Below are 10,632 nucleotides of genomic sequence, written 5' to 3'. Positions count from 1 at the left end.
CACACACAGTCTGCACAGTGCACACATAGGCAACAACACATCTGGTATTAGTCATTATCTATTTACTGCTGTGAAATGTTTGTATTTCTTTAACAGCATTCCGGTGTCTATTGACATATTTCTTATTCATTGCACATTCAAAAATTCATTTTTACTCAAGAACCATAAAATGTCTGAAGGGGAAAAGGGTTTTAATAAAGTAGTCTTACCAAATAATATTTCACAGAAACCACCATTAATCAAATATCCATAATGACAACATCAAGGGGAAAACTGAATGAAGGGAATTAAGACTAAGTTAAAAAATAATCTCATGAATGTTCAGTATTTGTGTTATGCTCTTTAGGGACATCTACTGTCATAAGATTGTCATTGCAGAAAGCATGAAGGCCTTTGGCCTAATCTGTATAGTTGTTGTTCACTAACATTGCACAAAAGAAACATTTATGAGGTTGAATAACAGTTGACAATGATTAGGCTAATGCATTTATGCCATACAGGCTAAACAATCAAAATGTTCTTGATCACTACAGTGAAGACTCTAAGTCCTCACCTGAGCCATACAGCCAATATTCACCCTCAGAGAGTGTGTCTGAATTACTGTCCTCTGACTCTATATAAGTGAGGTAGTAGTTGCCCGAGGGAAACGGGCTGTCAAGACACACTTGACTAGGTGAAAGTAAGGAACCGCTGGACGAAGCAAGGCTACCACCACGCCAAAGGTAACCAGTGGTTGAAAGTCTCTGAACTGGTCCACTGGACACAGTCTGATCCAAAGTGCAGGAGAGAGTTCTGGGTTTGGGTGAGATAGCATCATCAAAGTCCTCACAGTCCCTGAGATCTGAAAGAGTAGTGGTCCTGCTTCCTGTGGATATTCGTCGAAGACCTGCAGTTCTGTTCGAGGAGACATTGGACACAGAGACAGATCGACCATGTGACAAATCAAAGCTCCTAGAAGAGTACACATTTGCTCGGCCACCAGTGGATTGATAAACATTACATGAAGATTTGTGATGTGGTTTTAGTCCCTTGTCATATGCAGTGAAGTAGTTCGGGGGACTCGCCTGTCTGCACTGCCCAGGTGAAGTGGAGAAGATGTCATCGTCTGTGCTCTCGGAACTCCAGTCTAAGCTCATCTGGCTACCTGTAGAATCTAACAAAAGCTTACTTGGCTTTGGGAAGGTCTGTTGCTGACTAAACAAAGTCTGATGCTTCTGTGTCCTGTAGTGGCCTTCAGGGTTTCTCAGCTCTGAGACTGATGACCACCTTTTGTTCCCTTTTCCCTTGCAGTATGAGGGACTAAGCCAGTGTTTTTTATATGGGATGTCTGTGCGATCTATCTCTGACCTTCCATTATGGTCCTCCTGGTGATTAAACTGGCCAGCCTGACACGTGTCAGATGGATAATTCCTCTTCTTTTTGTTTGGAACTGGGTCTGCCTTGAAACTGACCATATCTAATGAATGACCTTTATATAATGATTCTCTACTTAAGTTACCTTGGGATCTGAATTTTGAGTATTGTTGGTTGTATCCTCCGATATTTCCTTTGTCTGGAGCAGGTTGTGATTGTCCTAAGCGGCCAGAGGAGAAAACGCTGAACTTCGATTGGTGAGGATATCTATCTTTGGATAATCCATACTTTGGTAATGTTAAGTTGCTTATAGTTAATGATCTGTGTTCACGCAGAAGCTGGGAGTTATCTGCGCCACTGTGACACAAGGGGATTTGTGAATACTGTAATGAATTAATTTCATGAGTAGAATAACTTCTCCCTCTTGTTTGGTTATGAGGTAGCTGAGGTACGTTTAACTCACAATAGTCTCTTCCTGGTTTAAGTCCTTGGGCATGGTGCTTCGCTAAGATATTAATTCTCTCTGAGGAGGACATAGATCTCATGTTAGAAACAGGCTGAGAAAGGCAAATAGGAGAATCTACACTCGCTGCCTTCTGAAGCAGTCTCTCACATGACTTGGCTTTCACCAGAGGAGTTTCAGAGGAGTAGTAGCTGGCCATGGGAGGGCGCAAGGAGCTAACGGCAGCTGGGTAGGAGTTGAGTCTGGGCACAGCATGCTGGTGGTTTGTACCAGCACCCTGGTTCCTCGGTAAGGGAGAATGTTCCTGCACTGAGGAGGAGTGTCTGTGTGAGAGGTGGGACCTCCAGGCCATGATTCTCTGACTATGGCTAGCCGAGGGTGCCCGTGCCGATCCAACCAGATCCATGCCAAGTGAGATGTCTGTGGCAAAACCGTTCGCCCTTTTTGGGTAGTCCAAACTTGTTTCTACAGTCTTGGATGACTGAGAGGCTGTGGACGTTACTGGCTTATTTGAAGCTCTAAAGATACTCTTCTCTGTGAATAATTTGTTAATATCATTTTGATTTGGACTTTTGGGAGCAGCCACAGGGGCCTCTTGTCTAGTGGACACTGACTCCTGTGTGTTTAAAAGATCATCACAGTGTATTTCTGAGACATTGTAATCTGTTTGTAACCATATAGGAGAAAGGCCAGATGTATTAGTTGTTTTGTTCCTATTAGAAAAGTGATGAGAAGAATTTTCTGTTTCTGCACCACCAGGAGTGTGTTTGATGACTTCACTTTTATCACTGTTCTCCAACCTCAATGTGTGGGTTTTATAAAGAGGGATGGACAGAATAGGTTCACGTGAGTCTTTATTCTCATCAGTTGTGCTTGGACCATCTTTTGTGGAGTTACGTGATACCTCAATGGTATGAGTTCCATTGGGAAGGGGGCTTTCCTTCTCACCTGGCCCAGGTATCCAGGTGTCAGGCATGGATCTGTCTTTGTCCCTGAACTCTGTTTTGTAACATGCAGAAGCCTTGCATTGCACTTGGTCTGTTGTTGTTTTGTGTCCCACGATGCTTTGTTGCTCTGACACGCATCCTTCAGATTTGCTCACTGTGCCAAGTTGGATGCTGAGTTCCACTTTGTGTGTGTCCTGCTGTGATGAGGGCTTGTAGCTCGTCCCCTCTGATGGTAACGTTGGTTCTCGCCACGTACCCATCTCAGCTGGTGAAGCCTCTGTCTGTGTTTGGAGGCTGGCTGGACTTGAATGCGCTGAGTTGATGGGTTTAGGAACATGTGGGATCTGCCTGTTGTGTAGCACTTTGTGTAGATCTGCAGGGAGAAAAAACAGATAAAATCATTGAGATGGACATCATGACACTCCTCTCTGCTCATATTCAGCTAATATTAGTACACAGAATGTTGTCTGTCTTGTATGTCTTGGTGTCATGGGAACGCTGGCGACTACGCCGCTCCGTCCGGCATCTTTTGTCTTATTGTCTTTTGTTTTGTGTCAATGTCTTGTATGTGGAGCGCTTTGGGTTGCACTCTGTGCATGTTAAATGCGCTATACTAAATAAACTGACTTGATTTAACTTGACACTCCTGACAATGTAAGGTAAACTACAGGGATTCATCTATTATTTATTTCAATTATTATACTATTGATTCAAGCCTATTCCCCTTATTCGTGAAACCATACTTCCGTCCGGTTTCCTTCCATGTTCATTCTGTTTACTTAACAGAATGAGTTGAGTTTTTCTGTCAACAGCATTCTGATAGCAATTGTAAGAGTTCGAGCCATATCTGAATCACTTGAGAATAATAACAATCACAATTGTAATGTTCATAAAGACTGTTACATTGAATTCAAACATAGGGTAGACTGAATACAGTTGAGAGACTTTTTGCCCACACAAAATCAAACAAAAAAACAAAAAAAGTGATTTTCCACACGACATTCCACATGCCATTTCCTTAGCTTGTAGACTAAAATATTATCAATCAATAATACCCATAAGTAGTTTATATTTTCCACAATTAGCTCATAAACATAAGGTGCATTTTTGTCTTGACTGTGTCTCAACTGTACCCTAGAGTACAGTTGAGACACCTACCTGGTACAGTTGAGACACCCATCTTTAATGATGTATAGTTAACTAACCGTTAGTTAGAAAGTTGAATAAATAAAAAACATAGCAATTGCAAAGTGTTTGTAGTTCAAATTCATTCATTTCATTTAAATTAGCGTTGGTTAAAAGAAATACATTATGAACAAAATGTGACACAGGAACAGATATGGGGAACAGTAGTATAATATAATAGTATAATAATAGTGTCTCAATTGTCCCCTGCTGACCACCTCACACATTTCTCTACATTTTGCAACGACCTTACATGACACAATGCCATAAAATATACCAGTTTTTAGGACACAGAATAATGTTTGTAATGATACCAGTTACGTTAAACAGTAACATAAGTGCAGTGATGGGAGATACTTGTTTCGTTCAAATTTTCCATGATCAAAGAGGGCACTAATACGCATGTGCATAGCAAAAATCACAACTTTGGCTTGCTGTGCAAGCAAGATATTTAAGGTGTCTCAACTGTACACATGTCTCAACTGTACTCAGTCTACCCGTGACCAAGACGTAATGACATGATTCTGCACAACAGCTCATCAAAGCATTGCACCGTAATGTGTTTTCTAACAGCAGAAAACACTCTCCATATCATTTTCTCACATGATTACACTGTGTCGCATGGTCACGTGTCATACCCATTTATAAAGTGTTTTCCTGGTGCAAAATCGGTGTAGTTAACAATTTTGTGGTCAATCTGGTTTTGTGTCCTTGACTCATATACATTATGAGGGGAAGGTCGATTTGTGTCTCACCTGTTGGTGTCTCTGCTTTCAGAGGAATTGTTTGAAGAGGCAATCCTCTTTGTTTATCTGCCTGTTCTGTTTGTTCGTCATTCTCTGACCGTCTCCACATCATTTGTGTCTTTTCAGTGAAAACACCATGGTCATTAACCTAGGAATTCAAACAGATAGGCGATAATGACTTTGACTTTACAGTGGACTTACAGGTTAACCATTAATTGCATTGATGGACTTGTTTTACTGTTTTATAGCAAAGGAGCTATATCCCAGTGCTCGAATTACGTGCAGAGGAAGCTGAGCTCCCATAGAGTGAGGACTGGCTCCCATGAAAGCAACAAAGTCAAAAATCTGAGGGGGTCTCTCATATCTGAAGGTGTCTGGCATTGCAATTTAATCTTAAACAACCGCTCATTATCCATCCATGTGCGATCTCTTAAATACGTTAAATTAAAATATAGGCTGCTCTTGGGTGCTCCTTGTTGGTGCCCCCCCAATCCCAATCCTCCCCCACCTTTCTTATGCAGCCCTTGCCACTTAATCTACTAAACCCCTCTTCTACTGCACTCCCCCCCCCCCTCTATATGCACAAATAGGCTGACACCAGACATCATTTCACTGCATTTCTTACTTCCAGTAACTATATGCATGTGACAATAAACTTCCTTGTATCCTTGTATAAACTTCCTTGTACTACGGGAGGTAGCCTACTGTAGAGCTACCGCTCTTGAACGCAGCATGACTGCACTTCACCACTGGTGGTGGTCACATCACTGGACTATATGAGCAAACCGTATAGCCTACGATCGATTTGACAGCACTCGCAAGTCTGATAGTCCAGTTGACAGAAAGGTGAACCCGGAAATGTTGAGTACACCAAAGTTTTATGATAGAAATATATAGTATGGGTCCCCAGCATGCAGAAACTGCCAGATGCTAATTTGCATATGTTGGGCAATTTGTGTAATTAAGCGAATTAGCATAAATTAGCATAATCACCTATATTGATCATATTATAGGAGCTGCTTAGCCAAAATGGACAATGTTAGTATGTTTTTAGGGGTTACTGGAGATGCTGAGTCCATATCTGACATGTTCAAGATTCAAAATCACTATTTAAACATGGTTTGGTCACATTCTTACTCTCATTAAGCTGATTTTGCTGAGTTTTGGGGGTGATTTAGACAGATTTTTGGAGGATAAAAATGTTCAGTGTTCAGGAATAATTTGGATCATCAAGTTATTTCTGAATTCCACAACAATTTTGGATATAGCTATTCACTAGCCCTCTGCTGTGACTCACAATTTAGTAACAAAGGGAAGAACTACCCTCTACTAATCCTCCTCACTGTCCTCATCCGTTGTCCTGTCGTCATCTTCTCCAGACTCTTCATCCCTGTCCTGCTCTTTTTGCTGTGTATTGCAACATGTAACATCACTGCCTTTGCATCATTAGGCCAGGCCTGCAGCTGCACAGCTGCACTTTCCAGATGTACACAGTTTTAACCCAGCTTTGGAGCTGATAACATTTAACAAAGCAACAGGACTTGAATCGAGGACTTGAGTCGAGGGTGGGCGAGTTCCTCTCTTTTCTTCATACCTGTCTTCTTACTCAATCCAAACGCGGTGATATCCACAGCCGGTGGATCAGGACGGTCTGCTGCTTTCCAAAGCAGCACCTGTAGATGGGCACGTTTTCCATGGAGGAGCAAGTTGTGTTCTGTAGAAGGCAGTGTCTTCAGTGCTGGAGGAGCCGGGAGTGGGAGACCTCACCGCTAGGTGGAGGCCCAAGCAAAAGGATCCGAAGAGAGCCCTTGTAAGGGGTACTAACAAGCTTACAGAGGCCTTCAGTAGAAGCCGCAGGAGGAGACCAGCCATCGCCTGGGCCTGGCTACGGGAGGAGTGCTTGCCTGAAGAGGATCTCGATGCAGTGGCCACGGTGGAGAAGGACTTCACGCGACCGGGAGAGCGGCCTTGGAAGATGAGGTGGTGACTCCGGCCTGGGCGCTGACTTCACTGCGAGAAGATCTGGAGCCCCTGCCCCCGTCGACGGCTTTAGGCTGGAGTTGGTGGTGGCCCTGGCTGCTGAGCAGAGCAGAGGTGGAGCGGCAAGAAGGTGGTGCCTTGAGGACGGACGGTTTGCGGAGCCGTTTGAGGCACGACGGTTGGGCAACTTCGGCGGAAGGGCCCTCTGAAAAACTGAACTCTAAGCCTTTGGGTGCGTGTGGGAGGCACCATGCTGTGCTGTGCGGGCGCCTGTTCGAGTTGGCCTGTTGGCCGGCGCTCTGATGGCACGAGCCAGAGAGAAGGTCTAGGCCTTGGCATGACCGTGGCGGAGTGGAGCGGCCGGGAGCCGCGGAGGACGGCTCTGCGACAAGGCAGCAGCGGAGGGACGGCAACGCCGGTAGCTGTAGCCTGATTGCGCAGCGTGGTCCGGCTGCGATGGAGCTGAAGTCTGCTGACCTGACTGGCGAGACGACGGAGCGCAGCGTCAGAGGTGCGGTGCCAGTTACGGTGCTCAGTGCTGGGGAGTCTGTGGCAGTGGAGGCTAGGCCCCGCCAGGTGTTGGAGGAACGTTGCGGTGCACATTGCGAAAGTGCGACCTGAGGGGTTCGCTGAAGGGAGCTGGGGACGAGAGGCGACGGCCAGGTGACTGCCAGCACGCCCGCATTGGGTCACTGGTGGTTGTGGTTCCCCGGGGTGAGTAGGGCTCCTGCGGTGTGTGCACCCCACCTGCTGTGGCAGTGCCAGAGACTTTGCTGGACTGAATGTGGGAACGCCCGTGCAGAGGACAGCAATGGCTTGTTGTGGGAGCTGTGTAACGTCGGCGTGCTGGACTGTGCTTGAGATTCCCACAATGTTTCGCGCTGGGGATTCTGGGAGAACTTTGGGGTTGTTATTGTGTGTCCTTGTGCCTGTATTTACTGTTTATGTACCTGTTTTAGCGTAGCATGATTCCCTTTTTAGTTCTACCTTGTGTGTGACCCTTCGTGTTGGTGTGGCTGCATCCAACCCTGTGTGTAAGGTGTTCTTGACTACCCTAGCGTGTGCTTTGTTCTGTGCCTATGTCCCTGCTTCCGACCTTTAATAAAGCTTTTGATTAGACAACGCTGTCTCATCAATCGTTACACTATTAAATTTACTTAGCATCATTAGCATGCTGCACATATTTGTTTAAAGCTCTTGCATTCAAGTTGAATGATCATCTCAATACCAATGTTTCCCAAAAGGGCCTGTCCCAAGGACAACAGTATTACCTTAAACACACATGAGGAAACTGAACAGTCCAATCAGTACACTATGATAAGCAAGCCAACTATGCTACTTTGTTTACAATATTTCCAGGCTTCAACCAGACAGCAGAATGAGGTAGAGTTGTAATAGAAATAGTAGGCCTATATAGGCTAATCTGCATAAAGTGTGCTGTCATATCAGACATTCAGTATTCTCTCTTTTTACGGTATATCAGGATATAAAATAATACAAATATATTATATTGTAATCCTCTGGTGTTCTAATGAAGGCTATTGAAATGTCTAGCCCTCCAAAAAAAGAAAAATGGAGGTAGGCCTATGTATCAAACCGTGGGTCAAAAATCGCAATACGAATTTAATCGTGAGGTTGGTGTATCATTACATCCCTACTGTATATCGCTACAGCCCTATCCTCCAAAAATCTGTCTAAATCGGGCCAAAAAACTCAGCTTAATGAGAGTAAAAACGTGGCCAAAACAAGTCTAAATAGTGATTTTGAATCTTGAAAATGTAATTATGATAATTTACGCTAATCAGCTCAATTAAACAAATTGCCCAACATATGCAAATTAGCATCTGGCAGTTTCGGCATGCTGGGAACCCATACTATATATTTCCATCATAAAACTTGTGTACTCAACATTTCCGGGTCCACAATGGGGCTATGGGCTGTCAACCGGACTATGAAGAAGTCGACCTGCTTTGATGCTAGTGTTTTGTCTATTTACATAGGCGTTCATTGGGCTAGCCTACATGGTTTGATACGTGCTGAAGTCCCGTTTGCTGTTGAACATGCGCTTCACCTCTTCTATGATTGACAAAGATAAATGATGGCCCATAATGCAGCCTACCTCAATGATTGTGTGAACTGATCTGTAGCTATCCCCAGCATTCAGAATTCCGGAAAGTTCCCAGATATTTTGAAACACCTGTTAGCAATCTCTGAATATTCAATGGCTACCCGACAACATCTCAGTGAAAATTCCAAAATTGATCGTCTATTAACTTCCCACGGTTCAACACACGAGACGACTGAACACCCAAGTTATATGTGTAGGCCTACATTAGCCTATAATAGGCCTACTATAGAAGATAATTTGAAAAGAAACATGGACTATTACAATAAATAATATGTTGAAATTAATTAAAAGGAATTAATTTCTATGAAAAAAACTCTGTTGTGTGCGTGTGTCAAGGTAAAGCCTAGGCCTACGCATATACTGCGCAAAAGCGCCACTTGCGCCTAGGCTATTTAATTGTAGGCTATCGCCTTGTTAGGCTATGCACAGGGTGTGCCAACTTTTTATATGAGATAGACACCCCCTTAAAGACAAAAAGATAATTCGAGCCCTGAGCTATCCTAATTTGAATATAATCACATCATGCACAACATAATTGCAATGCTGGATGATTGCCTAACTAACTATAATGCAAAAACAGCATGGGAAAATGGGAAACAATAAAATATTATATTCTGTGTCATCATTATCAGCCTTTTACTTCTTACATCTACAAGTAAACAATATTGTTACTATGGTTATTTAATTGTTGTCTGCATGTGTAAAATGCATCCCTTACAGTCACATGATAGTCTTTTGTATATGAAGTATATGAAGTTATATAGCTTTGGCATGATCATTTGTTTTATGATGAACACTGGTGTTATCTGTACCTGCAAAGGTCTGCTGCTGCTGCTATTGCTGCTTGCATTTCTGCTGCTGATGTCCATGTCTCTATTCCTGCTGCTGATGTCTCTATTCCTGCTGCTGATGTCCATGTCTCTATTCCTGCTGCTGATGTCTCTATTCCTGCTGCTGATGTCCATGTCTCTATTCCTGCTGCTGATGTCCATGTCTCTATTCCTGCTGCTGATGTCCATGTCTCTATTCCTGCTGCTGATGTCCGTGTGTCTGCTGCTTTTTCTTGTGTCACTGTATCTGTCGCTGCCCATGTCTGTATTGCTGTTGCTGATATTCATTTCTATTATGTTTATGGGTGTGTCTTTGCTGCTGTTGCTTGCTTCCCTGTATTTGCTGCTGCTGCTGCGCTGCAAAAATCTGATGCTTAGCAGCGAGGAGATACGAGAGCGTAGGGTTGGCCACCTCTGGACTCCTGCTGACAAATCTCCAGCTTTGCCGGCATAGCTTTCTGCACACATAACACAGCACATTAACATTAGTGATAACATTAAAACCTGACTTCTTGGACCCCTACTGCTACCACAAAAACCCAACCCAAGACATTTCCCAGTTATTTTGACCGCTGCGCAGCGAAGCTTTAGCTTTTTTTCTTCCAGATTTTGATCCGTCGCTCCCCCCACCAGCCTGGAACCCCCCCCCCCCCCCCCCCCGCCCCGAAAGGAGGGTAGGGCGGACACAGTTTATCTGTGAAAATCTTGAGAACAGTTAGGGCCTAGGAGGACCACATTTTTTTGTTGTTGTTGGTCTTAAGGGGCCATGTCAACCCATCCCATATCCACTCAATTGATGTATACCTAGTTAAAAATGAAAAAACAAAAACGAGGCATTGTAATCGCAGGGATCTTTGGCTGACAGGTTCAAAACTGCACATTAGAGGTGTAGGATCATTATGACCTCCTCTGAATGCCAAGTTTTGTGGAATTCTGTTCATGGGGGGGGCCATACAATTTTAGTGACATGCACACACATAAAAAATACACACATTCAGGC

General features: G+C 43.9%; 1 long non-coding RNA gene across 1 annotated transcript; it reads right to left on the bottom strand.

The window, feature by feature from the left end:
* Positions 1-170: 170 nt before the first annotated feature.
* On the bottom strand, positions 171-10,087 carry LOC143103285 (uncharacterized). The gene is made up of 3 exons (XR_012982767.1): positions 9,615-10,087; positions 4,704-4,842; positions 171-3,136 (listed from the first exon to the last, which is right to left on the bottom strand). It is a non-coding gene; the product is annotated as an uncharacterized LOC143103285 (long non-coding RNA).
* Between the last annotated feature and the right edge of the window lie 545 nt (positions 10,088-10,632).

Source organism: Alosa pseudoharengus, unplaced genomic scaffold (genome assembly GCF_046254945.1).
Source record: "Alosa pseudoharengus isolate Yale_2024_CS ecotype anadromous, Long Island Sound unplaced genomic scaffold, YU_APseudo_1.1 YU_APseudo_1.1_scf_10, whole genome shotgun sequence".
In the NCBI taxonomy this organism is placed as follows: Eukaryota; Metazoa; Chordata; class Actinopteri; order Clupeiformes; family Clupeidae; genus Alosa; species Alosa pseudoharengus.
The sequence above is the reverse complement of the archived record's forward strand: the minus strand, read 5'-3'. Positions and strand labels throughout refer to the sequence as shown.